The 24443-nt window shown below is 41.5% G+C and overlaps 1 protein-coding gene across 5 annotated transcripts in view; it reads left to right on the top strand.

The window, feature by feature from the left end:
- Rhp (GTP-Rho-binding protein rhophilin) overlaps positions 1-24443 on the top strand; it is a 120393-nt gene that overhangs the window by 48422 nt on the left and 47528 nt on the right. The gene's annotated exons all lie outside the window — the stretch shown is intronic.

The raw sequence follows: 24443 nt of genomic DNA, 5'->3' as shown, positions 1-24443 counted from the left end.
GTTTTGTAAGTTACCTATTTATAGTTTTGTTATTCTTTTTTCACTAACTACTTTATAATTAATCCCTGAATGGTTAGGAATTAAAAAAATTTGATAAATTTGAACCAAAGACCATTATTTTCTTATCCAAAGTCAAAAAATGTAATTTAATTTCAGTGTGTAAAGAGTTTCTTGACATACTGTATATATACTGTATATACTGTATGGTTAGTGAAATCACAAAAGATTTTGTGCGTGCACTACACTAAATTGGGCGCTTAATAGCACTAAATTGTGCTTTAATAGTACATGAGAAAATGTGACAAAAATTTGTAAAAACGAAAACGGAACGTTTTGTTTGATTACGCAAAATTGCCTGGTTGAATGGATTTATTTCATTGAGAATCGCCATATAAAATGGTATAGCTGTAGTGTTAATGCTTTGATTCAAATTAGTGATCAACACTCCACATTGACATGTTTTGCGTTGCGTTTGCGTGCGAAGACAGCAAACCAAACGGAACATTGCATTTGTTCCAACCACTGTTTTACACGTGTATTGTGAGATACGTCCTTGCCGATCGCTGATTTAAATGAAAGATGTATAAATTCAAGCCTATTAATACAATTATGTATGTGATTTTAAAATCAAACAAAATTATGTTCTAATAGTATTTCGCAGAAAAATCATGATTTTTTTCGTTTTCTCGTGTATAAAACAAGATGTTATATTATAGACGTCTGCACATAGTATAAACGTATTACTTATCAAGTTGGAAATTGTTTTTTTTAAAACGTTGTTTTTTAACATTTTTGAAAATCTGAACGTAAAAAACAATAGTTTTGATTGGGATTATGTGACAAGAAATTTTAACCTCTAAAAATAACATATGTTTGACCCGAAGCCTGCCGACAATATTGCACTTGAATTCGTAGCCACACTTTCATATTCGTCAATCCGCTCGATGTCCATTCTTTGCTCAGTCCTTTTCTAAAATATAGGGAGCATAAATTCTCACACAGCTCATATTTATTTGTTATCGATGCAATCGATTAAATTGCAAATCAAATTAGCATACATACATATGTATGTATGTAACATACACCGATAAAAAAAGCCGCACTCTGAAGTTCGTGTTATTATAAAACAAACCTCAGAATCTGTTGAGATAGCATATTTCGGCTCAAACTATTCAACGTCGGTCAAAGAAGGTGGTGTTAATGGCAAAGGACACCTGCCAAAAAGCCACTTCCCGATTTTCGAATAAAAAAAAAAAGTTTAAATTGGTTGTAAAAAAAATCAAATTGGAGTGATTCTGAGTGGTCACGAACTTCTCGGATGATGTTAAAATAACACAAGGTCAAAAAATCACTTGCGGAAGGTAAGTTCATCTCTCTCGGTAACGGATTCGATTCTAGGCACAACTACAGTGAGAATAATCTGTTCATGCTTTTTTTATTGACCATACGCTGAACTATTAAAAGCGATTTAATTTTATATTTTAATTGCATCCCATGTCATAATACAAGGCTTAAAGTAGTGATCTTGGGCTGGGGCTAGTCTCAGTCCGCCAGGTTCACCTACAAATTATATTTAGGTTGTTGAGACCGCTGAGACTGGAGGGGTGGGTCGTTAGCGTAGAGATCGCCGAGTCACCACCAGAGACGCCGCACGTCCCGACTCCAGCAGGGTAAAACCGCTGTTGCCAAAGCTGAGGCGGACCACTGACCATGGAAGGGGACCCAGCTGGTTAAAACCCCTGTTGCCAGAATTAAACCGGGGTGGCGTGAGGGCTAGGGAGGAATTGGAGGGAGGGGAGGAAAGGGAGATGTCGGCCAACAGTCGGGGCTCCGACCAGTTTAGAGGCGAAGAGAGAGAATAGTGGCTAAGATAATCGAGGTTTTATTATTTTTGATTATTACCGCACTCCCACCAACCCTTCACTATCCTGGCCATCGGCCAGCTCACCCGCTGGTCCGGCGTCGATGCTCCACAAGGTTTCCCATTTGGCTTTGGAGATTCCTGGTCCCTGCGGCGCGACTCTTGTGGCCTTCTCCTGGCCCTCTGAGTTTTGGCTATCCGTATTTCCGAGACACGTGGCAATTCTATGTCCTATACTACACTTTCCGCGGCACTGACCGTACTCTCTGGCTCCTCGAATTCGACTCTCTGCTCTCGACACAGCCGTTCGATACCATGCCTGCGCTCAGTGTTCGGTTTTCGGGTCAACAGTCGCTTTAGTTCGCGGCGGATCTCACAGTGTGGCTGGCCGAGCGCCGTTCTCTCTCCCTTTTCGTGGGCTTCGTTTGCGTGTGTTCGTTTTGGCGGGTTTTTTTCTATGTCTATGCAAAATAAAAACTAGCTTATTCGGCTATTACAAGTATTATAATTGCGACTTCAATGTCGGATACTAAAGATTTGCTTTACTGCGAGATACTGCGGCTTAGATCGACTTATTATTATATGCCTTATACTAATTATAAATGAAATGGTCCATAAATGTGAGGCTCCATACTGATCCATACTGATCCTCACAAAGGAAGAGTTTTTCTAATGAATTAACCGAAAACTTTGGGTGGCTGTAATTTAATTATTTATTCGGCGGGGCGAAAATGGATACGCTCGATCTATTTCAATGTTAGCGAACAACTCTATTTCCTTCACAATTCAAAATCTCTTACTCTACACTAGACTTCATAATTAAGATCAATAACTAATAATCGCCGCCATGGATGGAAGGTCACGCAACACTATGTAAACTATCTATCAATATTTAAATTCAAACTTGTCTGTTGCATAGAAAGTTCTAAAGAAAACCTGTTTTCCAAACCATCTAATTTTTGGATTGTTTCCGATCCCTATTAATTGCAATTATTGTTTTGTTTCATTTCAGTAAATTTAAAGAATATATAAAAAAAGTCCCAAAGATAGATTTTGAAGATTTTACAAGCTTTTGAACTGAAAAGTGATCAACATGGCATGCTCGCCACTGTATATATGTGTATACTGTATATTTCATCTATTAGACATATGAGATACTACAAAAAATCTTCAAATAGCACTATGCAAAATGCTTTTGCATAATGTAATCAGAGTTTTCACTTAACGCAGTAGCCTGCTCAAGTACACAAAAACGAACACTTAGCAGTTTAAGGTGTGACGAATATCCCTCAATTACATCTACTCAAGAATTTTATTTAGCCGCCACGGTCAGTCCACCGATTTCTTCCAGGTTTCCATCTGCAGCATTTCTTCGAAAAGCTCGAAGTGCGGATTTCTGGGTCAGATCTATTCTTCATCATTCCAGACTCCAGATCGACTGCCCGATTTCTTCTACGTCACAAAACTTTCGAAACTATGTCTGCTGGGTTCTGTTTTATTAGCAAATGCCGTCACGTAGCGTCACTTGACCAATCTTGAATCTCCACTACTCGTTTCGCAACGAATGTTGATAACGACGAAGGGTGGGATTGGATCCAATGAAGGGTAACTTCCGAATCGGACCAGTATATCATCTTTTCGATTGGAACCTTGAGCAGCGCTTTAAGTCGGTGACAAAGATGTGTGAGAAGGTAATCGGCATATAAATCAGGCCTTGGGAGCGTTTTCGTCTTGAGCGGCGCTACTTTCGACTTTGCAGTCAACAAGGAGACCTCGAAACCTTCTGCAGTCTTTCTACGGATATAGACGCAGGCTCCATAAGCTTTCATGCATGCGACGGCAAAGGCATGTACTTGAATTGGTGACACGGGATCAGTATGCAGAAATCGAGGTATGGTAATCTTCTCCAACTGACCCAAGGATTCTTTTAGTAAGTTCCATGCTGTTTCCAAGTTCATTGGAATTGACTTATCCTAATCTAGCCTGTTAAGCTTAAGCTAACGCAGTAAGACCTTTCCCTTAATTACTAAAGGACTTACAAATCCAAGGGGGTCAAACAGCTTTGATGTCACCGATAATATGTTCTGTTTTGTCGCTCGGAGACCCATAGCTGCAGTGTCAATTTGGAACTTAAAGACGTCTTCGTGTGGCAGCCACGATATTCCTAACGCCTTAGTTGACTCTGAGTCCGAGATCGTTATCGGTTTAACTGTGCTCTCGGATGCGGTGACCTCAGGGGAGTTCGAAAACCATTTAGCCAATTTAAGCTCTGAACCTGAGCCACATCAGACTTAATTGTCTTTAACTCCTGTACGCAACCAGCTCCAGTCAACATGTCATCGATATAGAAGTCGGACTCAATAACTTCAGCAGCTATATGGAATGAGAGTACATTTTCTGTAACTCGGGGTCACTATACAATCTTTTTTTCAAGCGACAAAAACCGCCCTTTAGCCACTTCAAAAGAGTTTTCTAAGATACTGGCATCTGACTTCAAACCGACCTGAAGGCATGACCTGAGAAGTCCTTTTATAATGCTCTTCACATAACATGTGTTCAGGAGATAGACTTTTTTGAAGACGGCAATTCTTCCAGTGACCAAAACTTTTGTAGTGTGTTGTCGATGTGTATCACTGACTCTTCTCGACAGCTCAAACAATTCCTTGCTTCTTGGGTGACAGTCACCTTTGGAGTGTATCTGCCCGACACAACCCAGCCGATAAGCGTTTTCTGCAGGGTTGGATAGTCGGACCTTGTCTAATTTGGCCAACAGATAAAACTTCGAAAAATATAATATACTATTAACATCTTCTGTGGCTTGAAGAAATATGGGTCTACAAGCGGTAAGTTCTTCGGGATTTTCCAGTCACTCACGTTAAGTGTTTGATCAGAGTGATACCCCGAAATGGACCTTAAAATCCAGAAATCGATCGAAAATTCACTACCAGTAATCGCGACTTCACTCTCAAAATAACTCTATCCATAGCTGTCGCATGGAGAGCACACGAAGTGGAAGGTTGATTCTGACTAGGAGGAGGAGAAGAATTCTCTGGAGGTGATGACACCGCTAGACTTTTATTCGCCACTGTATACCTATGCAATAAGGTATGGTGAGGGCAGCCACACACTCGACACTACTTAGCTTTTCATCGAACTACAGAGTGGCCTTGTTGCAGACAGTTGATGCATAGGGATTTTTTTTTTTTTTTTTGCGAATTCGAACTTTTGTGTTACTGCCAGCCGATCAAATGGCCTGCAATCTGTTAAAAAATGGTCTCTCGAAATGCAGTAGCTGCATTGATTGTTTTTGGCATTCGCAGTACAACACGCTTGTGAGCTCCGATTATGAGGCTTGCTTGGCACAGTTTTCTGCTCCTGCTTTGCTTTTGCCGAGTCTTTGGCCGAAAGATGTTGATGTCTGCGATTAAACATCAATTCGTAGTCAGTCCAAAGTGGCAGCTTCTAATAATCGAGATTCCCATTTTTGATTGGTCACTGGTTCGATCCTACTCAAGACGAGATGAATAATAATCGCATTCGAGATCTTTTTATCATCGCCTATCGACAACCATGAACCATATATGAATGAGGCAGGATCTATTATGTTCCTTAAGGACGATGCTGATTGCTCATTTTGGGAATTAAATAGGGCAGAAACGTGATTTTCGAAGATCAGACAATCGTTATCGTAGATCCGTTTTAAGCTAGCCATGGCTATCTCATAGTTGCTCTCGGTTACTTGGAACGCCCTAGCATTACCCGACGCTTCACCAGAGAGACACGAAAGCAAATGGTCGAACTTTTGGATAATTGGAATGCTTTAGTCATTATGACACTCTGGCTCAAATAAATTTATGAAGTTTTTAAAGTTCGAAAAATTTCCGCTGAACCGGCAGTGCTAACTTCGGATGTCGAGCACGACTTGGGTCACCATAAGCTGATACTGCAGGTTTTCTATCATCAGCTGTCTTTGCCCTTGTTACAATTTAGACTTCTTCCAACACGGCTCAAAATTCATCGTCAATATCTATTTCTTCGAATTCCTCCTAAAGTTTGTGTTTGAGATGCCAAGCTTTTTTGGCACCTATGTATTTCAAAATAAAAAGAGATTTTGGGTTAAACTTTATAATTCTTATTTAATCTTGGTGGCTTAGCGGAAGCCGATTGCTTGCTATTGCCAGATGAACTTTATGCGAGATCGATATGCAACCAATGCGCAGAGGGGTTAGCATAGAACTAAACTATAGACGACGGCGTTAGATCAAAGTGACTGCCGAAGTGGCGGCAGCAGATCAAAGTAGTTGCCGAAGTGGCGGCGGCAGAGAGCCCCTTTAGCGAGAGAGCGCAGCAGCTCTGCAGAAAGTCAACGTTTTACAACATATGTAGGCGGCTCTCTATGCTCATACAATAATAATGCTAAAGTTACGGTTATTCCTCAGCGGCTGGCCCGAACATACTCCCCCCGTTGGGAGCTAGTCTCTCAACAGATTCCTTAAGGGGCAGCAAACATAGCCGAGTGACGGCCCTCCTGATGTTTCCTGAGGATGTCTTCAGGTCAGCGACGCGACACACTCCGTCCTTGCCCAAAACGACATCGACCACTCTAGCCAGTGGCCAACGCATTGGAGGAAGATTTTCGTCCTTCACCAGAACGAGGTCGTTCTTGCAGATGTTTTGCGCGGGGGTGCGCCACTTCGCGCGCTCTTGCAAAAGAGTGAGATACTCTTCGCGCCAACGGCTCCAAAATATTTGTTGTAGTTGGGTGACCCGCTGCCAGCCATCCAGACGATTGTAGTTCAGCTTCGTTAGGTCAGGCTCGAGGATTTGCTCATGGGGGCCGCCCAAAAGCAGATGAGCAGGAGTCAAAACGTCTAAATCATCAGGATTTTCTGAAAGCGAGAGCAAAGGGCGAGAGTTAACAATTGCAGTGATCTGACAGATCAGAGTGCGCAGCTCGTCGAAGCTAAGCACAGATGGTCCAACTGAGCGGTACAGGTGATATTTTGCGGTCTTCACGGCCGCTTCCCACAACCCGCCAAAATGCGGAGAGCGAGGTGGGATGAAACGCCAGTCGATCGAGTCAGCCAAGCAGGATTCGTGGACCTCCTTCATATGCGGTTCGCTAAGACAAAGCTTCTTTAGCTCCAGAAGCTCGTTCTTGGCCCCAACGAAGTTTGTCGCATTGTCCGACCAAATTTGACTTGGCCTTCCTCGAGTGGAAGTAAAACGCTTTAGTGCGCCTAAAAACGACTCAGTGGTCAAATCCTTTACGAGTTCCATGTGTATAGCCTTGGAAGTGAAGCAGATGAATACGCTAATGTAGCACTTGATCGGAGGCCTTGTGCGGATTTCTGATCGGTAGAAAAAAGGTCCACAGTAGTCTACTCCAGTGACTTCAAAAGCTCGAGATCCTTCCAAACGTTCCTTAGGTAGGTCTCCCATGATGTGTTCGACCATGCGCGGCTTAGTCCTGAAGCATCTCACACATCTGCTGACGACCCTTGACACTGCCTTAACACCTCCAATGGGCCAATATTCCAGCCGAATTTTGGATAGCAAGGCGCGAGGTCCGGCATGGAGGTTTCTTTCATGGTGATATCTTATCAGCGCAAAGGTAATGGAATGTCCCTTTGGCAGAATGAGCGGGTGCTGAGCATCAAATCCTAGCGATGAGTTGCCAAGACGACCTCCAACTCTAAGTAGTCCAGAATGATCGATGAAAGGGTTGAGCGAACTAATAGAACTGGATTTAATGACTTGACCATTGCGCCGAATCTCCTTTATGTCCATCCACAAATTTGCCAGCTGAATGTGTCGAATTAGAAGATGCGTTCCTTGCCGAATATCAGAAACGGTGAGTCCTGGATGCCTAAGACGATGTATAAATTTATGCATGTAGGCGAATGTGCGCTGCATGCGAAAGAATGAATTCGCAAATTTGCATCCGGACGTGAGATCGGCATGTGCAGACGTGATTAGCAATCCTCTCTTGCGAAGCTCCAAAGTTGCTATGTTGTTAGATGGAGATACAGGCCACTTATCCTTGGAGCATAGCAAAAAGGATGGGCCGTGAAACCATAGCTCTGACTGGATAAGATGGTTGGGAAGCGAGCCTCTCGAGAGAATATCAGCAGGATTTAAAGATGTGGGAACATAGCGCCATTCCATGTCTGCCGTCAACTCCTGAATTGATGCCACTCGATTTGCCACGAAAACTTGAAATTTAGCTGGCTCGTCCCTAATCCAAGATAATGCTGTTGACGAATCCGACCAGCAATAGAACCGACCTGTAAAGATTCCCATGTCCTTTACATTTTGCATGATTTTTGCAAGCAAATGGGCTCCACTTAATTCCAGCTTAGGAATCGATATAGTCTTTAGCGGCGCCACTCGCGACTTTGAGCACAAAACGTGGCTCGAAGACTGGGCTTCCCTGGACACGACATACACGCAAGCGCCATATGCTTCTAAGCTGGCATCACAGAATCCGTGAACTTCTGTAGCCACACTAGAACGAAGAACCAAGCGAGGAAATGAGATCCGAGAAATGCTTGCCAAACTATTTCTCAAGTCCATCCAAGTTGAATGCAATGCTGAGGGTAGGCTATCATCCCAATCCAAATTTTCTCTCCAAAGCTGCTGAAGGAAGATTTTGCACCTGACAATGACTGGATTTATCAATCCAAGAGGGTCGTAGAACCGCGCAATCGTAGATAAAACCGACCGCTTTGATGGCTTTGAGGTTGTGTCCAGTGCGGACAAGGCAAAAAGCAGCTGATCCGAAGCAGGGTCCCACGCTAAGCCGAGAGTTTTGGCTATGTCGCTTCCATCATTAAACTTTAGGAACTTCTCTATGTCATCTTCAGGGGTTCCCTCAAGTACTTCCTGGTGACTGGAGCACCATTTCCTAAGTCTAAAGTTACCACGGGACAGTAAAGCTGATGTTTGGTGCATCTTTTCCATGACCTGTGCGACCGAATTACCGCCCGAAATAAGGTCATCCACGTAAAACTCCTGCCGCAGAGCAGCTGAGCCAAGAGGGTAGGATTCACCCTCGTCGATGGCCAGCTGGTGCATTGCGCGGACCGCTAAAAATGATGCAGCCCTCGTCCCGTATGTAACGGTGTCTAATGTGTAGACTTGAACCTCGGACTCGATGGAATCTCGCCATAGGATGCATTGATACAAATTGTCGGGTGGAGACACTCGTACGCAGCGGTACATTTTACAAATGTCCCCAGTGAGAGCGACTGGATATGTTCGAAAGCGAATCAATATGTTGAACAATGCAGGCTGAATAACAGGGCCTGTCATCATCACATCATTTAGAGAATATCCAGTTGATGTAGCTGCGGAACCATCGAAAACGACACGGAGTTTTGTCGTCGTACTGTCCTCCTTTAGGACACAGTGATGAGGCAAGAAATATTTGCAGAGGCTACGGGAATCAGGGTTGACTTGGTGCATATGATGCAAATCAATATACTCCCTCATAAAGGCGGAATACCGCTCCTTGAGTGTAGGATTACGCTCCAGTTTTCGCTCCAGACTGATGAACCGTCGATAAGCCTGAGCATAAGATTCTCCCAAACGATCAGAATTGTTATTTAGCGGTAGACGAACTGCATACTCCCCGGATGGCAACCGTGAAAGGTGGCTTACGAAATGTGCTTCACAATCGTCTTCTTCTTTGGTATTCAATCCAGCCTCCACACAATCCTCGACTTCCCAAAACATACGAAGAGTTTTATCCAAACTTGCTTCCATCTCAGCTATCGAATCTGGACAATTGTGCGTGGCCAAAAGCGCCGAGCTTAATACCTTCTTTCCACCACCAGATACGATCCACCCAAGCCGGGTCTTCTGCAGAAGAGGCAGTCTATCGGTGAGTTTGATTTGCCCTACGCAGAGGAGATCATAAAAAACGCTCGCACCAATGAGAAGATCAACCCGTTGAGGATTGAAAAATGCAGGATCAGCGAGCTGAATGTTAGATGGAATACGCCAATCGGATACATTTACTGCCATACTTGGTTGAGAATCGGTAATCGTGGGGGCGATGAGAGCAGTAAGTGTAGTTGTGTAAGCAGAGGTGCGAGAATGCATACAAATGCTTATGGTGGATCCCTCAGTAGAAACGCTGGTATCGCCCAGCCCAGACACAAGTGCAGACGATTGAGTTCTCCTAAGCTGAAGCTGCTGGGCGAACCTGGATGTGACGAGATGCAGCTGCGATCCTGAATCTAAGATGGCACGACAAGGAACTAAAACGCCAGACCGATTCTTCACGAGAACCACGGCTGTAGCCAGAAGCACGACATCAGAGTGAAGACCTTGGGCAGCAAGAGAGGTAGACGAAGGTAGAGACGAGCTGCTAGCAGAATTTTGAGCAACGGAAAGAGTGTCCGGTTGAACGGCCAGATCGGGAGGAGTAATACCTGGGCAGCCTTGCGTTGTGGGCTGTATACTATCGAAGTGCAACAAACTATGATGCCTACCGCCGCATACTCGACATTTTCCACTATTGCATGCGCGGGTCCGGTGCCCCGGTTTTAGGCAATTGAAGCATAGGGAAAGCTTCTTCACTTCTTTGTGGCGCAGCAACGGTGAGAGATTTTCGAATATCTTGCACGAGTATATTCCATGGCCCGCTGAGTGGCAAAAGACGCATACAGACAGGTCGGCGGAAGAGTTGGAAGCTACAAACGTTTTCTTAACATGCGTATATGAATGGTTTTTTCCCACCTGATCGCTACTAGCGTGTGTCGCTGTAGCATATTCCAATCGCTCCATTTTCTGGCAGCGTTGCTGCAAGAATTCGAAGAATTCCTCTGCGGTAGGTATAGCATCCGACGATGTGTGCTCCTCCCATTTGGTTTGCGTCTTCGAATCCAACTTCTGTAGCAGCATGTTGATAACCATGAATCCCGAAATCTCCTCAGCAGTTCCCAATGTCTGCAAAGCTCGCATGTGTAAATTGACTGCATCCGAAAACTCCCGAAGCCTTTTAGCAGAAGGCGAGTCTACCCTCTTTAGCCCAAGAATCTTCTTGATGTGTGCCTGGAAAACAAGTCTTTTGTTATTAAAGCGTTTATTAAGTATATCCAGAGCCGCACGATAATTGGCACTGGAGAGCTCCAACGATCGAACCGAATCCAAAGCCGCATCAGCGAGGCAAGAGCGAAGGTGCTGGAATTTCTCGATGTCACTGAGATCCGCATCCGCTTCAATCACCGATTTGAACATTGCCATAAAATCCGAGAACTCGACGTATCCACCAGAAAACTTCGGCACCTTCAGCTCAGGAAGTCGCTGCTTGTGAGCCATGATGATGGTATTATGTCCGGAATGGCTTGGCAGAGTCGTAGAATTGGCAGCGGCGTGTGACTGGCCTACTTCAACAGCAGCCAGCAACTCAGCTTTCAACGATATGAAAAGAGTATCGAAGATTTCGCGCAGCTCACTCCCAATCTCGTTTTGATCGAGAGCCTCCAACTCATTATGGGCCTTATTAAATTCCGCTCGAATTTCTGCCAACATATCAAGGCGCACCTCGACTTCCGCGGCGGTCAGCTTGTCGATTTTATTCCCCGCGAAGGATTCGCCAAGCCTGTGCAATCGATCATATAATGACTGACTTTTACGTTTATACAGACTCAGTCTGGAATCAGCCACCACAATATTTCCGCCCGCGCCTGTATTTGGATCGTTGTCCATGTTAACCGTTGTGCAATCGACACAACAACGGAAAATGAAATACCGCTTAAGCGACGATGTATAGACGCGAGAGCGAGAATGCAAGACACGAAAAGTCAAGAACCGCGGCTGCAGCTGCGCAGAGAATGAGAGATTCGACGCTTAAAGTACCGGAATTTGTCTATAAATATTCCAGCCGCACTCTCACTGAATTTGCACTTTAAACTGTTTTTAATGTGCACACAAATGTATTTGTTGGTAGTTAAACTACCCAACAACACAATATTGTATAATTAATAAGTGTTTTAACGGAACGCGATTAAGCAATGGTTTTATATCACGTCGGGGGGTCACCAATGTTTGAGATGCCAAGCTTTTTTGGCACCTATGTATTTCAAAATAAAAAGAGATTTTGGGTTAAACTTTATAATTCTTATTTAATCTTGGTGGCTTAGCGGAAGCCGATTGCTTGCTATTGCCAGATGAACTTTATGCGAGATCGATATGCAACCAATGCGCAGAGGGGTTAGCATAGAACTAAACTATAGATGACGGCGTTAGATCAAAGTGACTGCCGAAGTGGCGGCAGCAGATCAAAGTAGTTGCCGAAGTGGCGGCGGCAGAGAGCCCCTTTAGCGAGAGAGCGCAGCACCTCTGCAGAAAGTCAACGTTTTACAACATATGTAGGCGGCTCTCTATGCTCATACAATAATAATGCTAAAGTTACGGTTATTCCTTAGCGGCTGGCCCGAACAGTTTGCTTGCCGTGTCTGCACTCGAGCTGCATCAATACCTGCGGAATATGCCCAGCTTCTAAACGGTTCGCTAATCGACGAATGCAATTGCCACGGCAGCTACGTTTTCTCTTCAGCTCTTCAAGGACGAGATCGTTATTGGCTTTTAAGGTCATATTGATTCTTAATATAAGCCACTGACAACGAAAGGTCGTTTATAATGATCGTATTAAATGCCGAGGCACTCAATGGAAGAATAGGTAGTTGTCCCAAACAAAGCCAATAATCAATATACCCGACAAATTTAGGGTATAGAGTCGCTTAGTTCAAGCTCTTACGTACCTAGTGCGTAGTTGTACCCAAACGAGATTAAGGAAACAATATATCCGACAAATGTATGGCATGTAAGTACATACATATGTATGACAAGCGAAAACGAAATTCACCGCTGCAGCTCTGAAGTATGTATGTGTGTTTGTATACGTGTACAATGGTTTGCGATTAAAAAAATGGTCGACGATTAAATAACGAATTTAGTATTAACTGACGAACCACGATTTTGCTTCAATTATTAGTTTGATCCTACTGACACCAAAAGAATTTACCCGACGAATACACGGTAGCGCTTCACTTAGTGTTTGGTTTCAACCGCTCCAAAGGAAAGAACAGCGATAAGCAACAGTGAGGATTGAAAGCGAAACAAAAATTTATCGCTGCAGCTGCGAAAGCGAAACGAAAATTCATCGCCACAGCTGCGTATATTGGTATGCGGGTGCTTGGCCAATGTCCAAGTATATATTTTAGACAACGAAAACGAGAAGGAGGAAAGGGTGATAGTAATAGCAGCTACATATATACATATGCGTTTCGTCCAAGATGATTAGATGTACACTCCCAGACACTTAAATACGACGCACTAAAATGTACACTTCAGGCACGAATATTTCCGGCACCTGCCAAAGAAAACGGTGAATTTGAATTTTCCTCAAATCTCTATTCAATTTAGCATAAATTAAAACAAAAACGAGGGGGAACATTGTGAGTTGATGCGGAGACCGCAACTCTACATTTATACCCGATACTTAGTCAGTGTGGCTCTCCTCCGGCAGACGCCGCGAATATTAAACGACACGACAAAGAGTGCGTGCGAGAGAGACAGAAAATCAGTTTGAGTCGGGCGCTGCGTAGACACTGCAAATAGATTTGTTCCTTTTGGCTACAAAAATGATCCGCTCTTATCCAGATTCAGCAATCTGATAGATATGGTCATTCTCTATGATTGTGCGTTTTTAGTTATCTGGAATCTGCCATATACGTTTTATAGTGAGATCTAACAGAAGCGCGGATACAAAATTTGGTTACTCCAGCGTTAATAGTCTCTGAGATTTGTGAATATCCCCAGATTTTCGTTCTTTGCGGGGGCGGAAGGGGGTATGGCGAAATTTTGAAACAAACTCATCAACGTCCGATATCTCATGAGTGTGGATACCAAATTTTGTTGCTCTAACTTTTATAGTCTCTGAAATCTAGGCGCTACTGTTTTACGCTAAGCAAAGCCGGCTATGCTACGTGTGTGTTAGAGAGAGACAGGGCGAGAAAAAATGAAATTGTTTTCTTGATGCTGGCTATAATAATAATACGATCCAATTCAGATTCTGCAGTCTAAAAGATATGGTCATTCTCTACGATTCTGCGATTTTTGGTTTTCTCGTATCCTTAAACTTGTGGATGCCACAGATTTTCGTCTTTTGTGGGGGGCGGAAGTGGGCGGGGCGAAGTTCTGAAATATTCTTGTAACAGTGATATATAACAGAAGTCTGGATCCAAAACATCGTTGCTCTAGCTCTTATAGTCTTTGAGCACTAGGCGATAATAGGGACGGACGAACAGACAGGGCTCAATCGACTCGGCTATTGATGCTGATCAAGAATATATATACTTTATGGGGTCAGAAACGATTCCTTCTGGACGTTAAACACATCCATTTTCACCACAAATCTAATATACCCCAATACTCACTTTGAGTATCAAGTATAAAAATAGCAATTCCGTTTTTAAAAAATTCAACACTTTAATACGACACGCATATTGAAAAATTTTTTTATTTTGTCCGCGACCGGGCATCGAAAAATTCTTAAAAATCAATTAGAATGTCCTTATTATGAGAAATAGTAAGTTATAGTAAGTCCTTTTCAAATCGACTCGGCTATTGATGCTGATCATGGGGTCGGAAACGCTTCCTTCTGGACGTTACACACATCCATTTTCACCAGAAATCTAATATACTCATTTTGAGTATCGGGTATAAAAATTTATGAAACATACTTGAACGGATATAAGATAAATTTCTACTTACGCAAACAGCTTACCAACACATTTAACAAATCAAAACAAAACCTTAGCCACGTGGTGAGTTGAATTTGTGTACGCTGCTGTTCTGGGAATTTTACCACGAAGCTAGGCAGCTGAATGTAAACACTATAGAATCTAAAAAGGGTTAACAAATTACTACTATTGGACGATTAAGGGGGGATCACAATTAAAACATTACCTTCACAATCTTTTTGACCTGCCGTCGTTGCACTATCGCAGAATATGTAATGGGGTAATGTTCGTGCACAAGTTCCTTCTCGGAATTGTTGACTTCTAAACTCTCTTGGGTCTGATTGACTTTGCCGTTCCATCTGGACCTACCCGTACTTTTAGGCCAATCCGCTTACCCATATGTAGGTCAAATTAAGCCCAAAATGAACCTTTTAAAATTATATGCCGCAACTATAACTTCCTCTGTCTTACCTTATCCCATGAAATATCCCTTAAGCATGCATTATTTAAAATAACCTAAATTTAACGAACTCTTAATTTCACTTCTTTCCTACTTTTGTATCTGAGTTTCATTATTAGAATTATTAGAAAGAGGGCGGATGCTCAGCTCGTCTGGGTCCCAAAATTGTCTAGCACCAAATACACAGTCTGTGCCGGCGCACAACGACACTTGAGACCCTTCTAGGTGTCAAGATTGCAAAAACAAATACTTTGCTGGGGCATGATTCAGCACATTATTGCTTGAGATCAGACTTACTCATATATTTTTCTGGGTTGCTCGATCTCGTGCTAGGCTCACTTCTTCACTTCTTGTTGAGCCATCATTGCAATCATCATTGGCATTAAAACTCAGGAAAACCCGGGACTGCTGTTTGGTTAGCAGGCTAATGGCTAGGGCATAATTTCCCAGTATTCGATTTCTTAATATTAGTTATTTTAAAGAGGAATTCCTTATGAGCTTGCTCAATAGGATACAATTTGACAAAACCAGCAGATTTTTGAATTTGAAAGCACACCAACAACAACAACAAAGATAAAAATAAACGAGGGGAACGTTGTGAGTTGCTGCGGAGAACGCCACTCTACATTTATACCCGATACTTAGTCAGTATGGCTCTCCTCCGGCAGGCATCGCTAATATTAAACGACGCGACAGAGTGCGTGCGAGAGAGACAGAAAATCAGTTTGAGCGTGACGTCGGGCGCTGCGTAGCCACTGCAAATTGATTTGATTGATCCAGATAGATATGGTCATTATCTATGATTCTGCGTTTTTAGTTTTCTCAAATCTTCAATATTGTGGATGCAACAGATTTTCGTCCTTTGTGGGGGCGGAAGTGGGCGGGGCTAAGTTTTAAAATATTCTTGTAGCAGTGACATATCACAGAAGTCCGATTATAAAACGTCGTTGCTCTAGCTCTTATAGTCTTTGAGCACTAGGCGCTGATAGGGACGGACAGACGGACGGACGGACTCATTTTGAGTATCGGGTATAAAAACATTATAAAAAAGCTCGAGTCTAGCATCAATTGCCCAAGCAATGTAGTCGTTTTTGCAATATTGCGATCAGCAGGGTCTCGAGTCTCAATGTACGTTATGCGTCGCCAAAAACTGTTTAGTTGTTGCTATACAATTTTTTGACCCACACGAGCTGAGCATCGGAGCCCGAGTAGATGGCAGCGACAGCGGTCAGAGGCGAAGCATAGCTTAACAGAGAATAGAAGTACCAGTATCCCGCGCATCGTTACTTCGAAGCGTCGAACGAAAATCGAAATGGAATTTGTTCCTTATGCAATATCTTCGTATTTTATAGTCTTTGGTATTATTTAGTACAAAAAAAGTTGAAACAATACTAAGAAAGAATAATTGAAGTATCCTTTGTTATAAATGTTCATATTCAGGCAGTCTCGTTTCATTTTGGTTTTATGGTGTTCCAGTTTTCGCATATTTTTGTGATCGATATTTATCATCGATTCTGGCAAACAAAAGCAGCTGACCTAGTTGCTTCGTAAATGTACAGCGTGATAAAAATTACCTTTATTTTTTCAATTGTTGCTTTGAAACAAAACGGTAGAAAGTGCGCGATATAAGAAGATCAAGACATCTTATGTGCAAAACCTGTGTATTTAACATGTCTAACAAACTGTGAACAACAGGTTAAAAAAAAAAAATTATTATAGTATAATTGAATTAAATTTGGCGGGAAACGAAAAGTGCTTTTTCTAATTAAGACTCGTTTTTTTTTTGCATAAAAAGCCGTTTACTTTTCATTTCGGCGAGGAAAATGTTTTCGTTTTAAAAAAAAGGAAAAATCTTGCATTTTGTGAAAACAGGTAGGAAAACGAATCCAGCAGCTGATGTGTTGTTGGTTCCACGGAAAGACGCACTTGTCAACGGAGCGTGTCGCCTGCACGTTTTTTCTTCTTGCTTGTACTTGTGCTGTAAATAAATATCCTTAACTTTACGACACGTGTCACGAGTTTGTAAGTCGGTCCCTGTTCGGACACCAATTTGCAAGCGATTTATTTCCAGAACGGAAACTAGTATTTTACTTGAAACTTTATTGTTTAATGTTTTTTATCCACGATCAGCCTGCACCTCTGCAATTCATGGCCTTTTTTGAGGCAGTTCAAACACAAGCGGCTCTTCATTGCTTCATTGTATCGTTCAAACGCAGAGAGATTTAGAAATGCCTGACATCTAGATATCTACAGTGGCGAGCACGTGTGGATACATGTTTATCACTTTTCACTTTAAGCGCCTGTAAAATCTTTAAAAATCAATCAATCCTTGTGATTTTTTTTTAAAGATTCATTAATTTATTGAGAATGAAAAAAGACAACAATGTCAATTCAAAGAGATCTTTTTCCCTAAGATTTTAATTTATTCAAAAAAAGAGCATGTATCCACTTTTGCACGTTTTCCATCGATTTTAACCAATTGGAGAACGTCCCATGAGTGGACGCTTTGCGTACGATCGGCCTGACACCGGCAGATAGCCAGAAAAAACCTGCCCTCTCTCACAAAAAGTGGCTGCGCATCTTATATTTACCGAGGAGCATAAGAACTGGACCAGGGAAAATTTTAAGAAGGTAATTGGGTCAGATATACCAAAATAAACCGTTTTAAGTCTGATCGAAATGAAAACTACTGATACCGCTCATGTGGAAAGCTAAAAAATCATCAGGTCAAGGAAACAATAAAGCATGGACGAGGAAGCCTGACGGTGTAGGGCTGCTACACTTGGTGGAACGTTCTCCATCCAATTGGTTTGAATCGATGGAATAATGAAGAAAGAATATTATCTTAGTATTTAGGAACCCATTTTGTCAAATTTTATAGAGAAATGTGACTTCCCCATATCCGAGATCACTTTCCAGCCAGACGGTAGCCCGACGCACACGGCTAAATTCGTGAAAAATCGTCCCAATAATTCGAGTTTTCACTTAATCCAGTGGCCTGCTGAATAGTCCAGATCTAAATCCCATTGAAAATCGATGGGCTCTGTTTAAAAAACATGGGAAAAGTACGAGTCTGCACCAAAGGAATTGGTTGAGTCTTTGGGAGCGCGTGAGGTCGGAGTATCGCATGATACTAGCCAGCACCTACTAAATTTAGTCGAGAGAATGCCAATACTTATTCGGAATATAATAAAATCTAAGGCCCTTTGGAACAAATATTTTTAAAAAATTATTAAAGTACACAAATTTTAAACGTGGAAAAGTGGATACATGCTCTTTTTTTGAAAAAATTAAAGTCCCTTAAGGAAAAGGATCTCTTTGAATTGTTATCTTTTTTCATTTGCAATAAATTAATGAATCTTTAAAAAAAAAATCACAAGGATTGATTGATTTTTAAAGATTTTACAGGCGCTTAAAGTGAAAAGTGATAAACATGTATCCACACGTGCTCGCCACTGTAACGCTCGGAGGAATTGCAATGGTTACATGTGGGGTTCGGATGGTTGCTACTGGATGTCGTTGATGGTCGTTACCTATTGACTAGGACTTGTTACCATGGCTGATCCCAAATTATTCAGCATCCGACATCTCGCTTCCAAAAATGAGGTCATGTTTGACCACTGAGGCAATCTTGAGGTCGGTAGATCAGTAGATCAGTAACCCATCCGAAATCTCCTGCGGGGTATCCAAGGTCTGAAGAGCACGCAAGTGCTCATTGATCTTTATCAATTTTAAACTTTAACAGTTTATTATCGAATCGAAACTTTAATAAATTCAACACCTTGTTGTCGTAATTTTCCTCAGAAAGCTCCAAGGAACGAATCGTAGTCAGCGCAGCACCATCAAAACATCCACGAAGATATTGGAATTTTTCGATGATTGGAATACGATGGTCTTTGTGCACCATTGTCGAGAACATCGAGTGGAATTCTGGCTAATCCATGTAGTTCCCACCAAATCGAGGAAGCTGCAACTCGGGCATTCGAGAACGGCCTATACTATTACAGGCGAACAACGACGAATTCTCCTCGAGAGTATACCGAGCCGTTGAATTGCCAGCATTAACCGTGCGAGCAGCCATCAACTCCCGCGATAACCTGGACCTGACCTTTACACAAACATTCGAAAAGTCGGGCATCATGGGCTAATTGCAGCAAGTCCAACCTTTCAAGGATCGTTTGAGCGGCATAGAAATCCGAATTCATTCGCTCGATCTGCTCTAAGCGAGCTTGAAGCTCTGCCCCATCTAACTCGGCAAGCTCTTCCTTGTCGTGAAAGCGATTCATGGCCTTTAATAGGCGCGTGATGGACTTTGCCTTGTGCTTGTAAAAATCTACATTACTCGGCATTGCTGCGTTCGCGACATTGGTAGGCTCAGGTGCTGCCATGTTGAGATTTTAAAAAAGTCACTCAGCACGACCGAAAAAGACACCATGTATACGTATAAACGTGGGAAAGAGCAAAGGGATTACAGCTGATGCGTTTAGCTGTGCGAGCTGTCCGATTCCGCTTTGTATTCCGCTTGTGTGTATTAGTGAGTTCACTGCACTCAGTGCAGTGCACTGCACTGACCGAATTGTCGCGACAGGGAAATGAATATCCAGCAATGCGTGTATGTACGAATGTTTTAGCACCGAATTGTGCTTAAACGCCGAAAATTTGCTAAGACTAATAAATGTCGATCGCGAACGATTATTAATTGACACTGCAATTTAGAGATCACATCGGGGTCACCAAATTTTATGTGGAGATAATTATACCCGATACTCAAAATGAATATTGGGATATATTTGATTTGTGGTAAAAGTGGATGTATGTAACGTCCAGAAGGAATCGTTTCCGACCCCATAAAGTATATATTTGCTTGATCAGCATCAATAGCCGAGTCGATTGAGCCCTGTTTGTCTGTCCGTCCGTCCGTCTGTTCGTCCCTATTAGCGCTTAGTGCTCAAAGTGCTAGAGCAACGATGTTTTGGATCCAGACTTATGTGATATGTCATTGCTACAGGAATATTTCAAAACTTCGCCCCGCCCACTTCCGCCCCCACAAAGAACGAAAATCTGTAGCATCCACAATTTTAAGGATACGAGAAAACCTTTTTGACTGCAGAATCTGAAATGGATCGAATCATTATTATAGCCAGCATCAAGAAAACAATTTCATTTTTTTTTCGCCCTGTCTCTCTCTAACACACACGTAGCATAGCCGGCTTTGCTTAGCGTAAAACATTAGCGCCTAGATCTCAGAGACTATAAAAGCGAGACTCAGAGACTAAAAAAGAGAAACCAAATTTGGTATCCGCACTCCTGAGATATCGGACCTTGACCGTTTTGTGTCAAAATTTCGACACACCCCCTTCCACAAATCTCGGAGACTATTAACGCTAGAACAACCAAATTTGGTATCCGCACTCCTGTTAGATCTCACTATAAAGTGTATATCTCAGAATTTCGCCCCACCCCCTTTTGTCCCACAAAGGACGAAAATCTGTTGCATCTACAATCTGGATCGGATCATTTTTATAGCCAAAAGGAACAAATCAATTTGCACTGGCTACGCAGCGCCCGACGTCACGGTCAGACTGATTAGATTCAGAAGACTGCTATAGGATAATTTGTATCCCGCTGTGTGTCACAGGCACCGGCTTGGCTGTGTTTTTCGAAGCATGAAATCATTATTTGAATTGTGTATCAAAACTGAAACGTTACGCGTTTTTTTGTTTTGAATTTTTAAAAAATTATGTTAGTAATTTGTATTATTTTTAATGCCTCTTTAAAAAGCCTCTTTAAAAGGATACGAAATATAGGGATACAAACTACTGAAGAAGAACAAAAAGTACTCCCTCGACATGCTCTCCATCGAACCCAGCTAACCTCTGATACAAATACAGAGATAATATGTCAGAAGATATTTTAGATCAAAATCGTGTAAGTTCCGGAAATCCCATTCTTGAAATTAATGAATGACGCATTTAATCGAGAATTGAAACGGGAACGTAAATATGATCACCAGGAATTGAATTTAGGAGTTCAAGTAAATGTACCCCTCTTAAAGTTTATGATAATGAAGGAAATTGATTATGAAAACTGGTGGCTTATATTTCCTGGATGCCCCTGATGGAACTGGTATGACATTCCTCATGTCAATGGTTTTAACCTTTGTTCGTGCGAGATCCAATATTGCGGTTACAGTTGGCTCAGTCAGCAATAAAATTACTGTTAAATTTTCAAAATATTGAGGAACCTATATGTAATATTGTAAAAAACTCGCATAAACGTGCTTTAGAAGCACTTAACCGAACATAGGCGATGTCCGCCAAACACTGCCGGTAATTCCAAGGCCTTGCCTAAAATCATCGAATCTATAGCGCTTTGTGACAGCAAACATGAGAGTTGCATTGCAAAATGATAAACCTAGTGAAAATTTCTCAGAGCAAGTGCTGACTATCGGTAATGGTAGAGTACCTATCGACGAATCGAGCGGATTCATTCGAGCTCATCAACAAAGTATTCCCAAAATTTGGTCGTAGTTAATATTAGTATTTATATTTTGAATGCATGCTTAATTAACAATAAGTATAAACAACAAGTTTAGTTCTACTTTTACTCGAATATAAGTCTAACGGCTATTTTTTATGCATGTTCGCATTCGATTCGGTTAACGCGCTGTGCGTCATGCGGCAGTGTCCCTCGGTCGGTTGGGCAGGAGGTGTGCTGCGTTTTGCCTGGGTTTCGCCAGAACTTTCGAACATACGCGAAATAGAAGTCGACTTTGGCTTAGTTTGACTTTGTAACGGAATATTCTAAAGCGATTCATTTATTTTAAAAGTTGATTAATGTATGTTTCTATCGAGTATTTACACAATAAATTATTTTAATTTGTTAAGACCTTAAAAGAAAAGTCTAGACATTTGCGAGTTGAGTTGTAAATTCGACTAAATTTTATTCTTAAAATCAGACCCTTATATGTGATTTCACAATGAGGCAAGAGGGATAATTTTGTATTATATAATTATCGTTAGACCTACGCAAAGAATACATTTTACTGCGGGTGTTTGTTTGACTTCATGCTTACTTTAGTGTTATTTTAGGATTCCATTGGTTAAGTGTGTTCTCCACTTGTGTTTTGTTGTAGTATTTTGTAATGGGTTACAGATCTCTGTTTACACCCAAACAGTCATAGCTACTTGTGATTACTTTAGAGATCAGTTTTTTAATTCAATTAAAATTCAATTCAATTACAAACACTGTAGCCCGAGAATTTAATATATTTGAGCAATTCCAATAGGACGCAGAGGGGCCATTTGAGTCGTCAAACGATCACGTCTAGAACCGTACGAGGTATAAGAGTGCGAATTTCAGGTGAAAAGATCCAAGAAAACAATGCAGATGAGCGTGTGCGCATGGCGCAGTTACGTCAATCAACAAACGTAGAGGAATTGACGAACAACGCCAACAATTTCATCGAGCATTTTAGACAAACACTTCCCGTTATTCCACATTCGTCATACGCTAATGAAATGATGATGAAACGCTTGCTTAAAATCATCGCGACTGTGGCGTACAGCTGACGGTGAACATGTGCGTTAAAATGCTTCAGGATCCATCCGCCGGAACATTCTCTAAACAACTGTTAGATATTGGCGATGGGAAAGTTTATGTACATCAAAATACTGGAACCATAATATTACAGACAGACTTTTGCACAACCATCGACTCTCAAAATACTCTCATTGATAACATATTTCCCGATGTACACACACAATATGAAAATGATAATTGCCTGGCAAAAACAGCGATTTTGGCAGCAAAAAATGTGGACGTCAATGGGTTAAATCAAAAGATACAAAAGTTGTTGCCTGGGGACTTGGTGTCATACAAATCTATCGATATCAACGAAACTGTGAATTATCCAGTGGAGTTTTTAAACTCATTGGATTTGCCAGGCATGCCACCACACCATTTAGAATTGAAGGTGGGGTCTCGTTCGTTACTTGAACCCTCCACGGCTGTGTAACGGCACACGATTATTCATTAAACTAACTAACTAACTAATAAGAAGTGTTATTGAAGCCATAATTTTGAATGTACAGTTTCAAGGCGAAAATTTGTTGCTGCCACGAATCCCTATGATTAATACAGATGTGCGAATTCCCGAAGAATAAGCATTCTCTATGACGATCAATAAGACACAAGGCCAGACATTGTCGGTATGTGGCTTAGATTTGGAAAACCCATGCTTTTGCCACGGATAACTATATATGGAATATTCTCGCGTGGGAAAACCATGCAGTTTGCTTGTGTTGGCTAAAGACGGAATAACCAAGAATATTAAACACTCTATTGCGCTGAATATTGAATCTTTTTTGTTAAGTAATCTTATAATTGATAAGTAAATCCCCGCATACTTATAAAAGATAGTTATTTTTATTGAACTGAAAAAATGTTTCCTAGAAAAAATATACAATGCAAAACAACGTTTGCATCATATATTTTTAACAAAAAACTTAGTAGGCTGTTTGGAGAGACTTTGATGAAAACCTTTTATCAATAATCATCATTCTTATAGGCAAGAATAGAAAAGAAATATGACTATACAAATTTCAGAAAATACCGAAAAAATTAAATTTGTTTAAATTAGTTAAGTTTCATATGTATATGAAACTGGGTTTATATACATATGCATTCAATTAATTGGTCTACGAACCAAATTATTTTTAAAATGAAACGTTTGCAACACTTTTTCGGTAATTTTAACTAGTCGCAAGAAAGAAATAATATTATCTAAGAGCTAGAGCAAACAAATTTTTTATCCCGTCTTTAGCCCACCCTCTTCCGCCTCCACAAAGGACGAAATTAGATTAGATCATAAAAATAGCCAGAATAAAAAAATGAAATTGCAGTGGCTACGCAAAGCCTTCCACGCGCTTACTCTTTACTTTAAGAAAAAGCGACAGACGTAAACAAATATGGAAACAGGAAAAATTTCCCAAACGGTTCGAAACTTTTTTTATGTATTCTTTTTTAGTCATAAATTCATAAAATCGTCCCATTTGCGAACAGTGATACCGAACGAAATATAAAATATATATAAATCATAAGCCCACATATATACGGACTGATTATCGGGTATACAAGTAGAGTTGAGGCCTTTACCGCGACTCAAAACGTTCCCGCTCGTGTTTTCATTGTTCTAATTTATATAGCTCTTTCTACTGTCAAGTGCAGATTATAGCAGTTGAAAAATCACGAAAACCGGTGGGCCTTTTTATACGAATTGCAAAAATTCCCATGCTCAGAGATAATACACTTTTTTTTGTCAAAATGTTGCGAGTCGGGCACCGCACTCTCACAATTAACGAGAGGA

This window comes from Drosophila pseudoobscura, chromosome X (genome assembly GCF_009870125.1).
Source record: "Drosophila pseudoobscura strain MV-25-SWS-2005 chromosome X, UCI_Dpse_MV25, whole genome shotgun sequence".
NCBI lineage: Eukaryota > Metazoa > Arthropoda > Insecta > Diptera > Drosophilidae > Drosophila > Drosophila pseudoobscura.
Note: the sequence above shows the minus strand (reverse complement) of the source record. Positions and strands in the feature narration are given on the sequence as shown.